At 39.4% G+C, this 23983-nt stretch overlaps 1 protein-coding gene across 7 annotated transcripts in view; it reads right to left on the reverse strand.

Moving 5' to 3' along the window:
* Positions 1-23983, reverse strand: part of rasgrf2b (Ras protein-specific guanine nucleotide-releasing factor 2b) — a 64238-nt gene that overhangs the window by 35261 nt on the left and 4994 nt on the right. The window lies entirely within an intron of this gene.

The raw sequence follows: 23983 nt of genomic DNA on the forward strand, positions 1-23983 counted from the left end.
TGGAAAGAGACACAATTAGAACATGTTGGTGGAATAACAAATAGTCAAACAAGAAGTTACTATTGCTATTTGGACTGGGCCAAAATGTTTTATCAAAATTTTAAATGTACTTCTAAAGAGACTTTTAGCTGCATTTCTCTTTACTGCTTGCAAGGGATAACTGTGTTAAAAACGTGAAAATTGAGATGAAATTAAAGCTTTGGATTTGAGTTATATCAGATGGCTATAACCATTATTACTGGTGAAAATACAAATATAAACAAGCAAGTCTGATGTCATTAGCAGTTGGGCTAATGCTTTATGAGTTTAACCGGCCACAATGTCATGCAAAGTATGATAGCTGTCCTTACGCTCTGCTCTTATCATGCTTATGTAACTTGAAATATAGACATTTACACACAGCTTGTTTTCTGCTTTGGCAAGTCAATGTTAGCGTTTCAAAAAAATTGGCCTATTTAAATTTTTTTCTGTGAGCTACTGACTGACTGTGAGCTAGCACTTGGAAGAATTAGGATCTGTCAGGCAATAAGACATTTCCTATATAAATTGTCTGAGAGTACGGAGAGTAATCAGTATCAGGAAGCACACAATGAGACCCAACCTGCTGGTTTTTTTAAAGAAATAATTTTAAAATTTGTTTACAGGTCTTGCATTTATTGCATTTTAGTTGTGATATGAGAAACCGCTACATAACCGGAAAATTATTTAGGAGTAAATCTTCAACACAACAGTCCCAAATGTCCTGGCCAGGTTACGCTCCTGATCAAATGAATGAACGTAATATATAATGCAGGTTTTTAGTGAACTAAATAGTATTATTTTCTTAAATGTATACCTTAAATATTTATTCTATTACTGAAAAATACTTGTAGACTTACTTGAATAGATATTAATAAAAAAAGACCTTGGTCTTACTTGGTTTGTCCATTTCTTATCCAGTCAATGAATGTATGCTGCATGGCAACAAAATGAGCACAAACCTCATCTTTTTACACCATGTAGTCAATGCTACAGCATTATGGCTCGTTGGATTGAGGATGAGCATGAAATCTATCTAATCTGTAAATTTGCTAATTTGCTTAGTTAATTACCATGTTTTTTCTTACAAAAGACTAACCTGAAAAAAAAACATGCTAATTGCTAAGCAAATTAGACTAACCAATTTCAGCAGCTAACATCATTTGGATGTGCAGTTCATCAAACTGTAGCAAATGGTAAATATTAGCTAAATGCTTGACATTTTTATTTTCTGAATTAAACTATATTCAACTAACATTAAAGCAAACCTAGATATACAGAATGGTGTTTTTAGGCAAAGCAGCATAGCTTTATTTAAAAAAGACATTACTTTGATACACCTGTATAATATAAAACAAAAACAGTATTTGTGTGATGAAAAGATTGTTGGATTTATATGAGCCTCCCACATGAGCTGTTCTTATAAGAAAAGGACAGTCTTTATGATCATAGCTGCAATTCTGGTATAAATACGCATCATCCATGTAGATTTATCCACTAACGTAAGAGTGGGCATTGTGGGCACTTGTGTGCCTAAAGTGTTTTTAGGAAAAGGAAATCTTTCTACAGCAGCAGAAAAGTGTAAAACCGCTAAGTTAGCTACTATGTAGATGTCTTGTATTTTCCTCAGAAGCATTGTTAAATTATTTCAAAAGGTATAAAGACACTTTATTTCACAAATAAGACAACAGCAAATTAAACATAGGTTCTGCCTAATGGAAAAATCTGCATCAGAACTGTGAACTTGGAGTCATTAGTAAACTTCCAATTAAAGAAGAAGTGACAACAGTGAACAGAATTCTAATGAAATTCTTGTAAACACAGATGACACTGTGGCGCATTATATACAAGTTGCAAGATAATTATTAGCACAAATTTCTTTTTTAGAATTAAATCTTAAACATAGTGTCTTGCTATTGTAGCTCAAATAATCTCCAGTGGGTTGTTCGGTATAAGGTTTTTTCACATTAATTTTGACATGCTTCAAAATAACAAAGGAAATAAACTGAGGAAGGTGTCTGTATAACAAAGGGAACAATTAATGAATGAATAGTATTAACATAGATGTTTAAAAGTCCTCAAACAAATGCACTGCAGTCCACAAGATATTCCTAATTCTGGGGATTTTGCTTAGCAAAGGGGATAATTATGCACAAAAGGACAGATATGCACAATTCTTAGACACATTTTAGAAAAAGAGAAAAAGTAAACATATTATTCTTGTACATAAGCATTCCACTGGCCTCCTGTTTAATATGGAATAAAATCAAAATACTTCGTTCTTAAGCTATAAGCTAAGTAGCACTTTATTACATATTGTATTGTCTAGCTGAGTGTCCTCCTCAGTCATGTAGAAGATAATCAAATGCATGACATTTTGTCCCCCCCCCAAAAAAACCTACCGTAAACCAAAAGTGAGGATGTATTTGTGTGAATGCTGCCAAACTTTGCTGCTTCCTCCCATAAGACATACAGCATGGATCCTCAGTTAACAATGCTTACGTTGTTTTTTATTAATATTATAAATTGCATTAAAACTTTTCTTGGCCTTTAGCAGAAGCCCTTAAACTGAGACAGTGCTTTGTAGTCGCCATTAAAAACACATCCTCATGCTAGTTCAGCAGGTCAGGGACTAACATTGTTTGATAACTTACAAAAAAAAAAATGCTAACTTAAACATGCTCAAAAAAATTTAAATAGCTGTAAGTTTGTACAAAGAGCAAATATGAAAATCTGCCACAGAGATGCTTGACATGACATGACGTGCACGCGAGAGAAGGAACATAGAAGAAGAATTGCATTTAGTTGTCACATATACATTACAGCAAAGTAAAATTTATTCTTTGCATATCCCAGCTAGCTCCGAAAGCTGGGTCAGAGTGCAGGGTCGGCCATGATATGGCGCCCCTGGAGCACAGGAGGTTAAGGGCCTTGTTCAAGGGCCCAAGAGTGACAGCTTCGCGATACTGGGGATTGAACCTCTGACCGTCCGATCAGTAACCTAGCACCTTAAGCACTAAGCTACCACATCACTGAAAGACAACGAGAGATTAGAAAGACCTTCAACAAGCTTAACCCCCAAAAATGTCCAAACCATTCAGCAACTTGTGCATGATGATCGTTTGAGAATAATCCACATGATCTCACTTCCTCACCCACCCTACAGATTTGTCCTGTGGACTTCGCCCTCTTCCCGAAGATGATGATTCGGCTTAAAGATCGCCGTTTTGACACCGCTGCAGAAATCCAGTGATCTGGATCCAACACATTCCAGAAATGGCAGGAACCCTGGGAGCACTGTATTGCTTTGCAAGGGGACTATTTTGAAGGTGATAGTGTGTAAACGTAGATAAATAAAGTACTTTCTTGTAATGTCATATTGTAGTGCCATATCACTACAATTTACTCTTGATGCAGTTCTGTAGAAATTCTTAATAGCCCAAGCTTTGTTCAGCTAAAGCAGAAGTATACATTGTTAAAATTTTATTTTTAGTCATCACATTATTTTCTTTTGTGCAGCCACCTCGTTTCGCATAATCAAAATCTTTTCCACATGCCTAGTTGCTCAGCAGGAAAGAAAAGACATGGCAACTACATGTGTATATAACTAATAACAAAATAGAACAAAATAGAAAATATACCATTATAAGAAAACGGGTCAGTGCTAGTGCTCTTACATAGGCCCAGATAATACATGCTCTTGTGTGGGATTATATATCCATGTTATCTAACAATTCAGAGACACAGCAGACTCAGGGGTCTGGTGCAAACATAGAAATAAGGGAAAGATACCACTTTATCATAACCACCATCCTCCTATATTAATATGTACCAGTGACAGAAATTAAACACAATGGTAGTAAAGTATGAAATCATTAGCATAACAATAATACAAACTGTCTTAAAATGTCTGTACAAAATATTTTTTAAATATGGAACTCCAAGCATATAACAAGTTAAAAGCATGCTGTGGAACATGTTAGGAAATGGGTGCAAATAGGGAAAATAAGTCAGACCCGTTCAATAAGGATGCAACCCACAGTAATGCCAGAACCTCTATGCTATCTACATGATGAAAGTGTTTTCAGAGAATATCATGATTGATAGCATCAAAAGTAGCACTTAGATCTAACAATATCAAGATAGCAGACAAACCACAATCGTAAAGTGCTTTTTAAGACCAGCAATGCTGACTTGGTTTGCAAATCTCTAAAGCCTGACCTGAAATGGTAAACATATAAGTATTGAGAAAGACAGTCACCTGCACCAACACAACTGTCATCTGCTAGTATGGGAAAGTTATGTCTCTCACGCAAGTGCAGGGCGGTTTGGTGTGTCAGAATTGGCCGATGCCAATTAATTAAAAATGCCAGAAATAGTCCGGCCGATTGGTCAATCTCTACATCTGACCATAAGATTCTTACATGCTTTTTGAACATTCCACATTTAGTCCCCATTTGCTGTTATAATAACCTTCACTCTTTTGGGAAGATGTTCCTCTAGATTTTAGAGTGTACTTGTGAAGATTTGTGCTCTTTCAGCCACAAGGGAATTACAAAAGTCAGGTACTGATGTAGGTAAGGAGGCCTGGGGTACAGCATTTCAATTCATCCTAAAGGTGTTCAATAGGGTTGAGGTCAGTGCTGTATAGCAGGCCACAAGATCTTCTACTCCAACCTATGCAAACTATATCTTAATAAAGCTGGCTTTGTGCGCAGGGACATGCTAGAACTTGTTTGGGTCTTCTCGTTTAAGCAAAGTGAAAACTTAATGCTACCATAATCCAAAGACATCCTTATAAAACTGTGTTCCCTTAAAATTTATGGTAAAAGTTTGGGAAATAATTCACATGGCCAGAAAAGTTGAGTGTACTAATACCTTTGGCCATATATTGTATGATTGTATGATCCATTTGTAGTGTGGTAGCGTGTGAGAAGATAATTAGAAATACCGCCTGGCGTCAAAGGGAGGTTTAAAACTGGTTAGCATTCTGACACATTGACAAACGTCATTATAATTTTATACCAACAAGGATGCTGTCAGCAAGTAGTGACCCCATATAAACTGGTTTTTTAAGATGTCATTCTCCAACTGTCACGAATACAGAATTATTGGCACCCTTCAGGAAAATAAGCAGACAACAATCAAACATGCCATGACTTGAACTTTGAAACTTGAACTTGTGGCGTGTAGCGAGTACTTTTTAGAAACTTTTAGTGTATAACCTGTAAATACCCTGGTTCTAGACCCTAGTGGAAAAGCAGTCCCAAAGCATGACTATAGTGGGAACAGTAAGCTGATATCCTGTGCATTATCTTGCCTTGCATTTTATTTATTATTATTATTATTATTATTATTATTATTATTATTAACATATTACGTATCAGTTGTGCCAAATGCAATATTAACTACTTAATCACTTCAGATCAACAAGCATCTGTTTCTACGAAATTAAAAGGGGTTTTTTTTTTTTTTTTTTTGGTGTGTTTGTCTGTTTGTTTGTTTGCTTTGGGGGATCAATAATTTGCCCTTTAAAAGCTAATGCTTTTATAAAAAAAAAAAAAAATAAATAAATATATAAAAAAAAAAAGAGGATTCTTTGTTTTTTTCAAGATTTGAAATAATTGGATGCCATGATTATTTTAGATCATTAATTTTGCCAATAGAGTACAGTTTGCAGATAACTATAAAGTGAAACTATTTAGCAATTTAAGAGTAAGCAATTGCAAGGAAATCAACTTAACAACAAAAACAAATCCTCTAAATGTACATTAATTGACAGACACCCTTATCCAGGGCAACTTACAATTTTTTCATTTACACAACTAAGCAGTTGAGGGTTAGAGGCCTTACTCAGGCTCTGTGGTGGCACTCTGATGGTGCTGAGATTTGAACTCACGACCTTCCAATCAGAGGTTCACCACCGTAACCACCGTGCTACCACTATCACTCCTGAATGGTGGTAGATAAGTATTTATTGTGTGAGAATTTTTATTAGAAGACCCAAGTTCAAATCCCAGCACCACAAAGCTACCTCTGTTGGTCCACACAGGTGTATAAAGTTGCTCTGGATAAGGGTGTCTGCTTTAAATGTGTAGTTTATTCAGGACAACTATTTCCTAAGTAGCTGACATCCCTGCATCTAATACAGGCTGTTAAGTGTAGAAGAAAAGGAGGAACATCAAATGTGTCTTTGTGTACACAGAAATACTATGTCTGAAAAGCTCATTAATGTCTGCAAGGTTCTGTAAATAACAAAACTGATGGTCCTGGGGTGAATTTAAGTGAATGATGACAACTAAAATAATGATTTGCTATAAAGATCATTTGATTTGAATGTAAAGATTTCACTGGTGAGAAGTCTACTGCTGAACACTTTTTCTGTGTGCGTTTGTGTTATGTTAGTGTTTATGACTAGAAGCTCTGGAAGAGTTATAAATTAAATTAAATAGGATGAGAAATCAAAAAGAGTCTACTTATATTGCTAAAAAAGAACTCAAAGCTTGGGTTAAGCAAACCAGTGAACCCACAGTGAAAATGTCAATACAGATTGTTTTAATCATATCTGGAATAGAGTCAAATTTATCTAGCATTTCCTATTATAACATTACATTGAAACAAATATAAAATTATTAAAGACTTTTTTTTTAATTATTGCTTTATAAGCTTTATTTTCTGGTTCGTCTAATAATTTAAATAATTTCTAAATTAGTTTGGTGACTGCCTCTCCTTGAACTGCCACCTTAACGTGGTGGAGGGGTTTGAGTACTCGAATGACCCTAGGAGCTATGTTGTCCGGGGCTATATGCCCCTGGTAGGGTCTCCCAAGGCAAACAGGTCCTGGGCGACGGGTCAGACTAAGAGCGGTTCAAAACCCCTTATGAGAGATACTACATCAGGGACCGTGACGTCGCCCGGTATGGCGCAGCCGGGGCCCCACCCTGGAGCCAGGCCCGGGGTTGGGGCTCGTATGCGAGCGCCTGGTGGCCGGGCCTTCCCCCACAGGGTCCGGCCGGGCTCAGCCCGAAGGAGCGACGTGGGGCCGCCTTCCAGTGGGCTCACCACCTGCAGGAGGGACCGTAAGGGGCCGGTGCTAAGAGGATCGGGCAGCAGTCGAAGGTGGAGGCCTCGACAACCCGATCCCTGGACACGGAAGCTAGCTCTAGGGACGTGGAATGTCACCTCGCTGGCGGGGAAGGAGCCTGAGATTGTGCGTGAGGTTGAGAGGTTCCGACTAGAGATAGTCGGGATCACCTCTACGCACGGCCTGGGCTCTGGAACCACACTCCTCGAGAGAGGATGGACTCTTTACAACTCTGGAGCTGCCCATGGTGAAAGGCGTCGGGCTGGTGTGGGTTTACTTATAGCCCCCCAGCTCAGCCGCCATGTGTTGGAGTTTACCCCGGTGAACGAGAGGGTCGTTTCCCTGCGCCTACGGGTCGGGGATAGGTCTCTCACTGTCGTGTGTGCCTACGGGCCAAACGGCAGTATAGAGTACCCGGCCTTCTTGGGGTCTCTGGGAGGGGTGCTGGACAGTGCTCCGACTGGGGACTCCGTCGTTCTACTAGGAGACTTCAATGCACACGTGGGCAGCGACAGTGACACCTGGAGGGGCGTGATTGGGAGGAACGGCCCCCCTGATCTGAACCCGAGCGGTGTTCAGTTATTGGACTTCTGTGCTAGTTACAGTTTGTCCATAACGAACACCATGTTCAAGCATAAGGGTGTCCATCAGTACACGTGGCACCAGGACACCCTAGGCCGCAGGTCGATGATCGACTTTGTGGTCGTTTCATCTGACCTGCGGCCGTATGTCTTGGACCCTCGGGTAAAGAGAGGGGCGGAGCTGTCAACTGATCACCACCTGGTGGTGAGTTGGATCCGATGGCGGGGGAGGAAGCTGGACAGACTCGGCAGACCCAAGCGTACTGTGAGGGTCTGCTGGGAACGTTTGGCCGAGCCTCCTGTCAGAGAGATCTTCAACTCCCACCTCCGGCGGAGCTTTGACCAGATCCCGAGGGAGGCCGGAGATATTGAGTCCGAGTGGACCATGTTCTCCACCTCCATTGTCGAAGCGGCCGCTCGGAGCTGTGGCAGTAAGGTCTCCGGTGCCTGTCGAGGCGGCAATCCCCGAACCCGGTGGTGGAAACCGGAAGTAAGGGATGCCGTCAAGCTGAAGAAGGAGTCCTACCTGGCCTGGTTGGCTTGTGGGACTCCTGAGGCAGCTGACGGGTACCGGCAGGCCAAGCGAACTGCAGCCCGGGTGGTTATCGAGGCAAAAACTCGGGCCTGGGAGGAGCTCGGTGAGGCCATGGAGAAGGACTATCGGCTGGCCTCGAAGAGATTCTGGCAAACCGTCCGGCGCCTCAGGAGGGGAAAGCAGTGCCCCACCAATGCTGTTTACAGTAGAGGTGGGGAGCTGTTGACCTCAACTGGGGATGTCGTTGGACGGTGGAAGGAATACTTCGAGGATCTCCTCAATCCCGCCGTCACATCTTCCATTGAGGAAGCAGAGGCTGAGGGCTCAGAGGCGGACTCGTCCATCACCCAAGCTGAAGTCACCAAGGTAGTAAAGAAACTCCTCGGTGGCAGGGCACCGGGGGTGGATGAGATCCGCCCTGAGTACCTCAAGTCTCTGGATGTTGTGGGGCTGTCTTGGCTGACACGCCTCTGCAGCATCGCGTGGCGGTCGGGGACAGTGCCTCTGGAATGGCAGACCGGGGTGGTGGTCCCTCTTTTTAAGAAGGGGGACCGGAGGGTGTGTTCCAACTATAGGGGGATCACACTTCTCAGCCTACCTGGGAAAGTCTATGCCAGGGTACTGGAGAGGAGAATACGGCCGATAGTAGAACCTCGGATTCAGGAGGAACAATGTGGTTTTCGTCCAGGCCGTGGAACACTGGACCAGCTCTATACCCTCTACAGGGTGCTGGAGGGTTCATGGGAGTTTGCCCAACCAGTCCACATGTGCTTTGTGGATTTGGAAAAGGCATTCGACTGTGTCCCTCGCGGCGGCCTGTGGAGGGTGCTCCGGGAGTATGGGGTCGGGGGCCCTTTACTAAGGGCTGTCCGGTCCCTGTATGACCGAAGCAGGAGCTTGGTTCGCATTGCCGGCAGTAAGTCAGACTTGTTCCCGGTGCATGTTGGACTCCGGCAGGGCTGCCCTTTGTCACCGGTTCTGTTCATAATTTGTATGGACAGAATTTCTAGGCGCAGCCAGGGGTCGGAGGGTGTCCGGTTTGGTGACGACACGATTTCGTCTTTGCTCTTTGCAGATGATGTTGTCGTGTTGGCTTCATCAGACCAGGACCTTCAGCATGCACTGGGACGGTTTGCAGCCGAGTGTGAAGCGGCTGGGATGAGAATCAGCACCTCCAAATCCGAGGCCATGGTCCTCAGTCGGAAAAGGGTGGCTTGCCCACTTCAGGTTGGTGGGGAGTTCCTGCCGCAAGTGGAGGAGTTTAAGTATCTTGGGGTTTTGTTCACGAGTGAGGGAAGGGTGGAACGGGAGATTGACAGACGGATCGGTGCAGCTTCTGCAGTAATGCGGTCGATGTACCGGTCTGTCGTGGTGAAGAAGGAGCTGAGCCGCAAGGCGAAACTTTCGATTTACCGGTCAATCTACGTTCCTACTCTCACCTATGGTCATGAGCTCTGGGTCATGACCGAAAGGACAAGATCCCGGATACAGGCGGCCGAAATGTGCTTCCTCCGCAGGGTGGCTGGGCGATCCCTTAGAGATAGGGTGAGAAGCTTAGTCACTCGGGAGGAGCTCGGAGTAGATCCGCTGCTCCTCCACATCGAGAGGGGTCAGCTGAGGTGGCTCGGGCATCTGTTCCGGATGCCTCCTGGACGCCTTCCTGGGAAGGTGTTCCGGGCGCGTCCCACTGGGAGGAGACCCCGGGGAAGACCTAGGACACGCTGGAGAGACTATGTCTCCCGGCTGGCCTGGGAACGCCTTGGTGTCCCCCCGGAAGAGCTGGAAGAAGTGTCTAGGGAGAGGGAAGTCTGGGCATCTTTGCTTAGACTGCTGCCCCCGCGACCCGGCATCGGATAAGCGGGAGAAGATGGATGGATGGATGGATGGATGGATGGTGACTGTTTATAGACATTAATTCTTAAAAAGAGCCAAATTATTTGCAAAAGGTAGCAAGAGACAATATAAAAATTTAATTATGTAAACAAATTGGTCAAATATTAAAATTCTAAACAATAACGTCTAGAAAATAATAATTTTTAGATCAATTTACATTAAACTTTATCATAGGAAACATGATATACATTTGACCATATCTAAGATATTTTTGTTATATTATGTGGTATAATTGTATATGCAGTGCATATTTTAGGTCAGTTGTTTATATACTTTGGATGCATTGTTCCTCTTTGGTTTTATGCAAATCAGGATGATTACCACACAGATGTTATCATTATGATGAGTAAAAGGTTCACAGTACAGTGAACAGTAAGGTCAACTGAATGTACTCTTATTTTATATAGACCTTGTTTGCTAAGCTACAGTATGCAAAGTCAAACTCAACACTCATGAAACAAAACGCCAGTTAGGTCTCTGTTAATGTAAGGTAAAAGTCAAAAAAGGTGCTTTATACTTATCATATGTACTTTACAGCACAGTGAAATCCTTTCTTTACATACAGTATACCACTGATGTTAAGAAGCAGGGGTGGAGGGTCAGCCATGCTACAACAACCCTCTGCAGCACAGAGGGTTAACGGCCTTGCTAAAGGGCCCCAAAGAAGAACCCTGGAGCTTGTTGATTCCAGGGCTTGAACCCACCACCTTCCCAATAACCCAGAGTCTTAACCACTGACCTACCACCTAACCTAGTTATCATTAACCAAAGCTGGTCATAGGTACAGTGACTCAAACAACCATCAGAATTTTATTTTGTATTCTATTTGTGCTCTTTTGGTGAATACATCCTCAAGAGTCTAATTAAATGAGTCACATCCTGTTTCACGCATTTGAGGCGTACAAAAATAAAAAGAATGTAACACATTACACCATATTAAGCTCCGATGTCTAATGGGAGCAAACTTGTTTTGACAGTTCAACTTCCTGCTTGCATATAAACTGCACTTAAACAGCAGTGTGAAATGCTCTCTGTGCAGCCATCAAGCCCTTCTCCGGCCTTGAAAGCATCCTGTTGCTAAGGAAGCCTTCCACAGCCTTGTCAAGCAATTAGTATAATGTATATTGCAATGCTGTGCCTCAGCCCCTTAGTGGAGGAAATGACTGAAACTACTCATGCAATGGATCGACAAACCTGAAGTAAAGTGTATAATTTGTACAAAAAAAAAAAAAAAAGCCCCTGACTGTAAGATTTTTTAAATACACAGACAGAACTGTTGTCTATTGTGATGTTCTTAATGTTTGCTATTTATAGAAAAAGAAAGAAAAAAATCGAGATATAAAACTTTGTGCATTCTGGTCATTTTACTTACAGAAAAGTTGAAAGCTGATTGGGTGTTTTTTTATTCAGTTCAGTTTTATTTGTAGTGCTTTTAACTATGAATGTTGACACAAAGGAGCTTAATAGAAACAGAAAGATTAAGAGTCTAATTTTTTTATTCATAAATTAGTCCTTATAAGTTTATCTGTTAGGATTAAAGTCTACAATTTCCATTAGCCACTGCACCCTTTTATACCCGAATCACATTGTCTGGCACTTGTATAGAGTCTCACATTTTAGAGCACACTTTGTCTCATTGGTTTTGTCTGTATTTGCTATTTGTACTATAAAATTATACTGTATTGATGCATCACCTATTTGTAGGCCCTCTTCGAGAGCATGTTAGAAGCAACAGTTTAGGGAAAGTTCAATCACAGTTACACAGGAGTGGCTCAATACCAATAAGGGAATTTTTAAGCCTATGGTTACCATCTCCCAGCCTCCCTGGGGCACCACTACACCTCCCTGCCATGCGTTAAAAGGTGTGGCTTTCTCACGATTATGGCCCTGGGCCTGGCCCTGATTCCCAGCCCTGATTCCTAATTGCACTGCACCCTCAAATTATTTGGTCACTTGTTGATCATCACTCATATATGACTCATATGGTCTGGCAACTCTTTCACAGCACTCTTTGTCTCATGTTTGTCTTCCATGTTGGTTGCAGTTTTCCGTTTTTCTTTAGTGTCTTGCTCAGGTTATGTTTTTCATGTTACTTAGTGATTTGGCTTTGTTAGTAATAGCTACTTGTATGTTTGCACTATAAATAAAAGGAATATCTGTACTGTTCCCTGCTTTTTACACAACAGTATCCCTTCTTTATAACTTAATATAAAAAATTAAAGCACGGCTGAAAAAAATTATGTATGTAGCATATTTGCAGTACAATCATAACTCTTACATAATGTAATTAAATTGAATAAATATAGCAGTGGCATAACGTCAGGGCCAGAAAGGCCTTCTCAAGAATCACTGATACTGATTTACGTTTCAATATATTTTATCAATGAATATGTATTAAATTATTCCCAATAGTTCATAATCATTATTTCATGTTACTGCTGTGCCACCAAGTTTAAATTTGGGTTTGAGTTTATATTCAAAATTCGAAACGATTGTTAAGATCTTTCATAAACAATTAATACTTTTGCGTTTTCTTTCTTGTTGAATTTGCACAAAAACACACAATTGGCCTTAATTAAAAAATGCACAACAATGCACTAAAAAACCCATGGTCATTTTATGAGGTTAATTTAGATGCTTCTGCTAGAGATGTGGGTGGTGCAGCTGTGACTGCAGTGAAAGGAGACTTGTTGAATTGTGTTAACTGAATTCTCCACTGGAATACAGTAATTTTAATATTAAACCTATGTAACATTAGTAAGCATTCAAGTGTATTAACTGAAATGGAAATATTAAACTAACTTGATTTTTTCTCATGAGTTTCTTTGTTTACTTCCACTGATTACTAAATACATTTGAAATCTCCCTGGAAGTTTACTTAATAACAATTAGGCAATTTAGATATTTCTTTAAATGTACTTCACTTATTTGAGTTCTGGCCAGAGACTTGCTCGTGATGGCAGAGATGTAAACAGGTTAAAATAGATCTGCCTTTTTTTAAATCAAATTCAAGGAAAACAATGTCAGGCAAGAAAACTGAAATGAAATAACCAAGCATTGAGTCATTGAGCATTGACCAAGTTTTTTGTCACAAAGACAAAAAACACTGGGCTTAGAAATGTAGGCTAAGGGGTTAAACAAGACTTAAGGATACAACAGTCTTTTAAAATTATTACTTTTAGATTTTGGCCATATTCTCCAAGAGGGGTCAAAAACTCCTGAAATTTTAATTTATTATACAAACAGTGCACAGACGCAGGTTTGCAACATGGTAATATATGCTTACAGTCTGGTCAGTCAGTCTCTCAAGTGGAATTATACATTGTAAATGCATATGGTTTCACATGCACATGAAATTGGCAGATTTGGATTTTTCAAACCCAGTGGGCAGATAATAAACAGAAAATAATTAGTGTCAAATTGAGGTATTTGTGCTTGATAAAACTGTTGCCAATGCAATGACAAGCTTTCCAAGACCATGTGTCCTAGCATGTCTCCAAAACAATGAAAAAGTGTGTCAGGTCTAGTCGTGAGCATCAATACAATGATGATTAATTTTTTTGACATAGAACTTGTTTATAGTATGTTCATTCCCTCTGGACAGCTTTAAATCAGCAATTTAACATCGAACTGCATATTTGCATCTTCAGGAAAAATGGATGACAATGTATCTGTACACACACAGTAATTCTTTTTTCATTCTGTCTTAGTTTCCAAAAATAAAGCTGTGACTAAAGAATATTACAACAATCAAGGCATTCAGAGTGTAGAAAATCCAGTCGCCTACATATACTTAACCTTTTAACTATAAACTGAACCTAGAAGCTTCTGTCACCTCATTCCTTATGTGTCTGAGAACACCCACTCTATGACTTCCTATTCCTAGATTAGAGACATTAGTTGTATCAGTGATCACAGTCACAGGGTCTGAGGTTTTAACTAAAAATTTACTTAACTTGCAATGGCACAGTAAAATAATGAATTAATGAGGTGAGCATGTTAAGAGAAAGTTGTGGTAGCAGAGAGTTTTGGGAGATCAAATTCCTGGAGCATGTCTTTTTCCTGTACTGTTCCTGACAGTGCTCAATATGTCATAAATCATAAAAAAGCATTGGTAATTTTGTAAAGAAATGCAATTAACACCTGAACATTCTCAGTATTTATTCTGAGAGAAAGTGAAGCGACCGAGATTCAACTTCCATCCAGCATGGGAGATTCTAGAAAGATCCGTTAATGATTATGTAAGATCACACATAAGAAACACATTCCTTTAAACGAGTGTGAAATGCAAACTAGCAGATGCCTGCATTCTGTATATCTGTCTTGACCATACATGGTAATTGGTCTATCTAAACATAGAATAGGTCACAGCTTGTTTTTATACTTTAAGGCATCATTCAAGATTTAAATCACTTTTCAGCTGAATTCCAATCAAACCAGATGATGCTCATTGAGTCAACAATCTTTTTTTCATGTTAAATTAAATTACACTGTTTACAGTTATTGCTAGGCACTCAGGTATCCAACCTTTCACTTACAAAGTCTGTTAGGCACCCCAAGTAACAATTTGCATAGTCATGCAAAAAATTGTGGTATTTGTTTTGATCCCCTGCTCCAATTTGTTAAGCAAATTAAGGCTATTGTAAAGAGCACTGGGTCAATGGCAAAACTAAACACTTTCTTTTTGTGCAAGCTGTGATCCACTTCATCTTGGGTGGATTATTGTAATTCCCTGTATGTAGACCTGTCTCAGTTCATTCTGTCTTAAACATTATTTCTATTCTAAGGATTATGTTTAATTTAAATGTTTTCTTCTTGTCTTTCTCATCATGGTCTTCGGATACTATATGTCATATTTTAACAGCATTTTGTGTAAAATTCTTGTGTGTTGAATGCACTCTATTAATAAAGTTGAACTCGTCCTGATTCAATCGAATTTATTTTTATTTGTATATCACTTTTTACAATGGACATTGTTTCAAAGCAGCTTTACAGAGATAAAGCAGTTATAAAGGTGTAATTTAATCCATAATGAGCAAACCAGTGGCAACTGTGGCAATAAAAACTGTCCCACATGAGGAAGGCATAAGTAAGAAACCTTGAGAGGAACCAGACTCAAAAGAAAACCCATCCTGATCTGGGCACCAAATGTACATTCATTACAGGTCCACCATTATTGAGGTGTGCAATGCTAGGGGCTTAAATGCAAAACTGTTCAGGAAACCTGTGGTCCTGGCCATTGTAGTAGACTTTTATTAATATTGATTATAGTCCAAATCCATTCTCAAGTTTCTTGAGTTGCTGTGTAACTTCATGGATCTTTAGGCTGTTGAGGTACAACCAAATAATTCTCGTAACAGCAAATAATCAGACATACATTTAAAAAATGAGTCGAGGTCTTTTTTTTTTATCTTTTCTTATTTATAACAGTCATACATTTAGATATGAATACACAAACACTGATCATACACTTTATACCTTTCTATCTACAATGCATTCCATCCCTGCTGGGTTCCACCTCACTACTACTCACACTTCCACATATTCATGTATGTAATCAGAGCTGTAGATTTGCCAGGTTTTTTTTGTGAGAGACAGAGAGAGAGAGAGAGAGAGAGAGAGAGAGAGAGAGAGAGAGAGAGAGAGAGAGAGAGAGAGAGAAGGAGCAAGTCTTGCATAATGTTTCTTAACAAATGTTGAACGTATTTTCAAACTCTGTCAGCAAATCCCATTCCCATGGTAACATAGTCTCGAAAGCGCAGACTGTGTTTAATAACACCCTTTTACTTGGCTTCATCTCCCATTTACGTTCTCATCATTTTTCATTTAAGGCCCTTTTTCTCAGTTTTTTTCCCCCTCAACCACTGCTGATAAAGAGGGGCACTTATATAAGGCTAACGATCAGAAATTGAGCCTCACAGCCTGGAGGATTTTGCAATGATTTTATATGCAATACATTCTCAAAGCTAGAAACACAACACTAAGTGTAAGACAGTGGTGTAGTTATGAAAGATGATTCATATGAAGATACACGTGATTTACATATACAGTACACAGGCATGATTTGGGATACGACTGTATTTCTGAATTAAATCTACCTGCATAGAGAACATTCTACACATTATTTCCTAGTGGGCTAATCATTAATTTAATGCTACATCATTGATACTGAACTAGTCAATTAATAGATATATCTTAACACAGAAATATAGAGGAGAATAGGGTTATTTATGTATTATTATTATTATTATTATTATTATTATTATTATTACTAATCATGCATTTAGCATTACAATTTGAGTTTTTTTACAAAATAAATTATTGAGTCTATTTTGAAATATTTATAATCAATTTAAGCTTAGATCATCTTCTATTCTACTGGCCTATCATTTTGTTTATTTTGTGTAAGTGTTTATGTCTTTCTGCCAAGAAAGTAATAAAAAGAAGCTTAAAATTTCACATTATTTCTGTAAATCTGCTTTTGGGACAATGTCCTTTGTTAAAAGTGCTATGCAAATAAAAACTGAATTGACAATAACTACAAATAAAAATTGGCTTAATGGTCTTGCATTTTTAATTAGTAAATAATAATCTTATAAAGAGAAATATTACACACCTTTTCACTTTATTTCTTACAGCTTTTAAGAAACATATTTTGCACAATCACTATAATAAAACTTAATCTGATCGTTTTTTAGTGTTAAAAAAAACCCACATTGCCTAGTAAAGTGCCTAAGTGATGAAGTTCTCTAATAATATAAACTGATTATAATATAAAATTATGATATAATATTTAATAATAGTCTTATATAACTATATAGATGGTGTTCAATTCTAGTTTGTTTGCTTATTCATTCTTTTACACCAGTTAGCTGCATACCCAAGACCAACAGTGTCTGTTTCTGTCAGGGACTAGCTGGAGGGACCCAAATACAGGACACACGCCGAGAGTTTAAAATAAAAGGCTTTAATGAAAACAAACGGGGGCACCCAGGAGAGCAGTTTCAGAGCACAAACCAAAACAACAGTACAGATCGCCAACAATCGGTTCCAAAACAAAGACTCCAAAAAACAGTTAAAAACAGTCAAAAGGTTCAAGTAGTCCGAACACAGAAGGAAAAGGGGCAGGGAGAAAAGGCTGGAAAATCTCAGTGACAATCCGAGGAGAACAATGAGATAATCTGTCAGAGAAAAGGAGTTTTGGAGTCCCTAACTTTCGGGCAATGCAGGGAAGGCCATAAGATGGCTGTGCGTCGCCAACTACGAAGACCGTGACAGTTCCTAATCAACAATTGTGAAACCATTAAATACTACCGCAATTTAGAGTTTTCCTGAGTGCCAGCTGTAATACAAATCGGCAATGCCCTGAGATGAGGGGGGTAACGAGGTGGCCAGCAGCAGTGCAGATTTAGAGAATAAATGCAGCAAGGTATTAAGATGTGTAAATTTAGAGATATGTTAGCATTAGTGTGTGAGCTGTTTAGCCAGTGTTACATTTAGATGCGTTCAGTAGCATGCACTTCGTTCTCCTGAGCAGTTTACCCACAATACAGGCACATTAGTTTGTGAAAGCTGTTAATGATCATAATATAAGAGAAAGCCATGTAAAATTTCTAAAGGTCCAGTTATCCATATATTTCTTAAAATAATATTATAATAAACTAAATATAACATAATATAACCTGCACTGTATGATAAGTAGACACCACATTTTTCTAGCCTATCATTTATCATAGCCAAACTTATCACAGTTGGGAGGCACACACTTGTATATGTTGACTTTGGATGAGGTAGCATAAAATTTTCCTTTCACTCGAACTAGGAGATCCAATCCTGTTCCAGCATGGCAATGACACTGTGCATAAAGCCAGTTCCATTAAGATATGGGAGGCCTCTGACCTCAACCCTATTGAACCAACCTTTGGCCCTTATAAAGGAATGGTGTAAATTGGAGACAGGTGAAGGTGATTAGTATAAAGGCGAGGCGCAGCGAGTGTGCTGAGTGCCGAGGGGAGGCGTGGCTGGTGGTTCCCTGTCAGTTCTGGTCTATTTTTTTTCGTTCTATATGTTTTTACATGGGTTTACGTATTTCAAGCTTCAGTGTGTTTAAGTGCCAATAGAACAGTCATTCAAGCTTGAAATTTGATTTTTTGTTTTTAATTACTTAATTAATTAAATATTTCAGGATTTCAGGATAATAATTCTACATTTTAAATTAATAGAAATACTAGATAATATTATGATCATTTCACATGCTAAGATGTGAGTATACTTTTAACCCATGCACCACAAAGAGAAGCTAAAATTTGAATTTGATGCAGGGAGAATAAACACGTACTTTTCTGCCCATTCCTTATTAAAAGCTCTGTTTTCATGATTCTCTTTCTAACTACAGGCTACATAATCAGTTTGCTAATCATAAAGAGTAAATAAAATTAAATATCAACAAAAATTCCTGTCTGTGAAAGCTCTTCCATTTCTGACTTTCTGTCCCCTAGCCTTGCAGCTTAGTCTCTAGGCTCTGGTCTGATTAACTACATACAAAAACAGATAAATTACAGGAGTCATGTTGGTTCATATATACTGTAGAAAACTATGCTAATCGTAACTGCTGTGTGATTTTCTCTGCATTTTATCTAGCAATAATAGTTTGTTGACCATATGGCTGTTATTGTGATTATAGGGTCTGTAAGTGTTGTTGTCTAAGAGTGCTTTATTACCGTATTATATCTGACTATATGCCGCTAATTTTACCCCACGTTTCGAACAACGAAGCGGCTTATTTATGAATTTTTCCTGAGTTTTTCCCGGTTTCACAAACTTCAAGCCAAAAAACTGAACCCCATAACATTAGACCAATGAAATTTCCGAACGGGAATGAAAAAACGCACCTCACCTGTGTTCTGAGCTGCACGGCATCGGGAGAAAAAACGTTTATTTTAAACGCACAATGAGGCCAAAAGATAAACTGTTGTTGTGTAAGGAAAGAGGAAGACATTGAACAATGAGTTTCTTGGTCAGCTACTGTTTAGATACAAGCCATTGTAACGCGTTGAATCAGGGTCAAGGGAGAGCTCACTAACTCCAGTTGCAACAGAAATCATATGAGCACAGACAGGTTTCCAAAACTCGTGCTTTTTTATTTTTCTTGGCAACAGCGTTACGGGTTAGTCAAAGAAACTTAGAAATGAGCATCAGAAAATAATAAGGACATATTATTTTCAGTTCAGCATTCAACACAATCATTCCTCAGCACCTGATCGAGAAGCTGAGCCTACTGGGCCTGAACACCTCCCTCTGCAACTGGATCCTGGACTTCCTGACTGGAAGACCTCAGTCAGTCCGGATCGGAAACAGCATCTCCAGCACCACCACACTGAGCACTGGGGCCCCCCAGGGCTGTGTGCTCAGTCCACTGCTGTTCACTCTGCTGACTCACGACTGTGCACCAATGCACAGCTCGAATCACATCATCAAGTTTGCCGATGACACGACCGTGGTGGGTTTAATCAGCAAGAACAACGAGTCAGCATACAGAGAGGAGTTGCAACGATTAACAGCCTGGTGTGGAGCCAACAACCTGTCTCTAAACGTCGACAAAACTAAAGAGATGGTTGTTGACTTCAGGAGAACACAGAGTGACCATTCTCCACTGATCATCGCTGGATCCTCAGTGGAGATCGTCAAGAGCACCAAATTCCTTGGTGTTCATCTGGCGGATAACCTCACCTGGTCACTTAACACCAGCTCCATCACCAAGAAAGCCCAGCAGCGTCTCTACTTCCTGAGAAGGCTGAGGAAAGCTCATCTCCCTCCCCCCATCCTGACCATGTTCTACAGAGGGACCATCGAGAGCATCTTGAGCAGCTGCATTACTGCCTGGTTTAGGAACTGCACCGTCTCGGATCGCAAGACCCTACAGAGGATAGTGAGGACAGCTGAGAAGATCATCGGAATCTCTCTCCCCTCTATCATGGACATCTACACTACACGCTGCATCCGCAAAGCACACAGCATTGTAGATGACCCCACACACCCGTCACACACACTTTTTACACTCCTACCATCAGGGAAACGGTTCCGAAGCATTCGGGCCGCCACATCCAGACTGTGCAACAGTTTTTTCCCGCAAGCCATCAGGCTCCTCAACAAAGAACTGAACTGAACTCTCTCTCACACACACACACACACACACACACACACACACACACACACTTACACACAACTGTGTGACTGATCTGCACAAACCGGACTCAACACCCATCATACACTTCGCTCACCCAGGTTTCAATACCAATCACACTTTTCACTATCGCAAAATGTTTACATGCCGTCTGTTGCTGATTCCGGAACTTGTTATTTTGCACAATATTCTGTCCAAATCCTTTGGTCACTGTTAACTTTATTTTTGATTGCTGCTACTGCTGAATTGCACAAATTCTGGTTACATCTTTCTGTTTACACTGCACCTTATTCTGTTACGACAGGTTTTACTGGCGGAGCTATTTCCATTTTTATTTTTATATTTTGTGTATTGTCCTGCACTGTCCTGTGTTGTCTTGCACTGTCTTGTGTTGTCTTTTGCACTGTTTGCACCAGCTGCACACATGCACTTTATGTGGCGAGGATCTTAGTTCTCGGCCCTGTGTTTTTCTGTTCTGTACTGTTTGTTTTATGTTGTTCTATGTAGCAACTGGGTTCAGGAGGAACGTTGTTTCATTTCACTGTGTACTGCACCAGCTATATATGGTTGAAATGACAATAAAAGCTTCTTGACTTGACTTCTTGACATATTCCTCGGTCTTGCACACATGCAGTAATAGCGGAAAAATGGCGGCAGGCTGTTCCCAAAATGCCGCTCTGCTCTTAAAGTATCCACAACATATTTCACCCGTTACAACGTTTAACAGACACTGTCTTTTGTTAAAGCCTGTGTAAAGTTCATTAGTTTCAGTGTAGACACGGCTTATAGACAGGTGCGGCTTATTTATGTTAAAAATAAAAATCTTTGTAAAATTCAGTGGGTGCGGCTTATAATAAGTGGGTGCGCTTTTATTACGGTACATATATGTACCTGCAAATATCAAAAAGAAATTTCCAGCTAATCATAAGCTGCTTCTAACAGTTAAAAAATTATCTTTCTGAAGATCTCTGTGTGCTGTGGATTTTGGTTTTAGACATATTTAGATAAGTGTGTATCAGAAATGCGGTAATCTGATTTTCAATGTAGTTCTCCACCAACAAATGTTTTGTAGCAGGAATAAATGACGAACTGCTTTACAGCTGTTTCATCACACACACACCATACTTAGGTTTAACGGTGATCAATAACAGTTTCTAGCATTTCACTGTCAAAGCAACAGGCCCCCTGCTAACCCAACAACAGATAACTGCATGATTTCTGTCCTGTAGTCTGAGCTATTAAAAAAAAAAAATGCTATCTGCTTATGCTGGAAAAAACCCTAAGAACATTAAAGTAACAATAAAACAGAGCTTGGCATGTAACATAGTGCAGATAAAAAGGTCAGATCACATCTGCTAATTTTCCATACTGCATACATCAAAACAGCAAGGTTCCAAGTGTTACTGGGGATTTCCTTCCTTGTTTTTTTATTGAAGGAAAAATAAAGTAGTTCCAGGTTTATTTGATATCAAGGGAGCACAATTAACACTGTTGTTTTAGCATTTATGTGTGAAATGTTTTTTTCTCTTTTTATGTCAGTGCAAGAATTGAATGCTGCTTTGTTCCTTGTGAAAAGATTTTGTAATAAAGGTTTACTGATGCCATTCAAGTTTCTACAATTTGGTAGGTTGCAGTTTTAATCCTGAATGGGAAGTTCTGTTAAGCACAAATCTCTGTGCTTAATTGAGAACATCTAGAACCATAATTACTTCATTTATCTTCAGTAAGCTCTTGTTCAGCGCTTTGGCACTCTTTAAATTACATGTGATGAAATGCATGAATTGTTTTTTTCTGGTTTGAAAATTCTAAATCCAGTATCACAGGTTTTCATACATCATTGGGTTTTATATATATATATAATAAACATTTATTCAAAGCAGGAGGTGACATCCCCGCTGTAGTGGCAATGCAAGAATCATTTAGTTAGTTAGACGTATAAAAAGTTTTTCTCTGTTCTCTATTTTACGAGACAAACATGGAAATATTATTTTCATCTGTATGGTATCATCATATGTTTATCTTTAAGCACTTTTTTTCTGATCAGTGGATCCAGAGACGATCCAGAGGTATAGACCTTCCAGCTCAAACAAGCACATTCACACACATACATGCAGGCAAACACAAAGGAGGAGTTTCCTCTGTACTGTTATTGGCAGAGCATGCAACACTGTGCACAAATGTGAAGCTGTGAATCAACACTATCAGCTACAGTACTGTACCATTCAACTTTGGGTGTTTCGCTTCATTTCAAATGATACACCTCCCTCAAACAAGGTGCTTTTTCAAAAGAGGATGTGGCTTAACTGTCCATTACAGTAGAGAAGTATTTATGGAAATGACTATAATATGAGGAAAAATATCATGTTTTTTTAAGCATAGCATCAACTGAATATTGTACAGCCATGTTTATCTAATGACATAAATATGCACTTCTAGTTCATCTGTAAACCCGCAAAACGCAAAAAAAAAAAAAGTTTTCCATTACTAGTGTAGTAGGCATTACACAGTAAAGCCCTAACGCCAGTGTATAGAGTGCACTGAAGCTATGAGATTAGGATTGCCACATAACAGGTCTAATCTCTAAATAGTATTACACCAGTGCTAAGGACACTGTACATCACACTCACTATAACTCTCCATGATATGATGCAACTAATACACTGACCAAACCGTTGAAACAAAGATACAATAGGTGTAACAAAATCACAGAAAAAAAATTATTTCTTAGTTGCTGTCGATGATTCTAATCTCCTCTATTCCTTTGTTCCTTCCACTGGCTTCCTGTACCTGCAAGCTTCAGATTTAATATGATTTTGCATAGGACTGTAGTCAAGACTGTCAAATCCAAGAGAAGTACACAACTGGGATTACCTGAGAGTCAGGAGAGAATGACAAGTGGATCAAGCCCAAATGAAAAAGAGCAGTTTGAAGCCAAAAACCATTAAATAAATCTCCAACTCCAAGTCTTGCTTTTGATTAGTTGATGTCAGTTGTGCATTGGACCAGTGATGAGTTTAAAGAAGATGAAGATGTTGTTTAAAAGAAGGAATTATTTCTTGTCAAACATGCATGAAGATACATACAAAATGCAAAAGATGCTTCACACAAATATTATTTCTTTTATAAATTCTCTATCAAGACCAAGCACAAATTTAAAAGTCATAATAATATTAATAATGATGCTTGCATACCTGGTTCAAATAGACCAGGACCCTACAAAAAACTCTTATCAATCCACACTCTGTACCAGTATCCTTTTAAACCACTAGCATGGCATGATCTGAACCCACTATCCTCGAGATAAAAAACTTGTACATCAAGACTCATCTCTGTCCTGGTACCCAGGTGGTGGAAGGAGCTCCCCCAGATGTCCGAACATCTGAGACAATATCTTGTCTTCAGAAAAAAAGACAAAAACCATCTAACTTTTACTGTTGTGGTTGTTGTTCTCCTCTCTTACATAGACTTTATTATATAGTAGTTTCAGACCTATATGTACCAGTATGTCAATAGATTTTGAAAGAAGACCAAAAACAACTGCCATATTCTGTAACCTTAAGCATTAAACCAAAGAGATTGTTTTTTTTAATACCCCACGGTGTAAAGTGCACGTATCAAGCACTGTTCGGCAGGAACACTCAGAATGCAATAACATGGTACAATGACCAGGTTCAGTACGACATTAATAG

The sequence above is a fragment of the Silurus aristotelis genome (genome assembly GCF_946808225.1).
Source record: "Silurus aristotelis genome assembly, chromosome: 23".
In the NCBI taxonomy this organism is placed as follows: Eukaryota; Metazoa; Chordata; class Actinopteri; order Siluriformes; family Siluridae; genus Silurus; species Silurus aristotelis.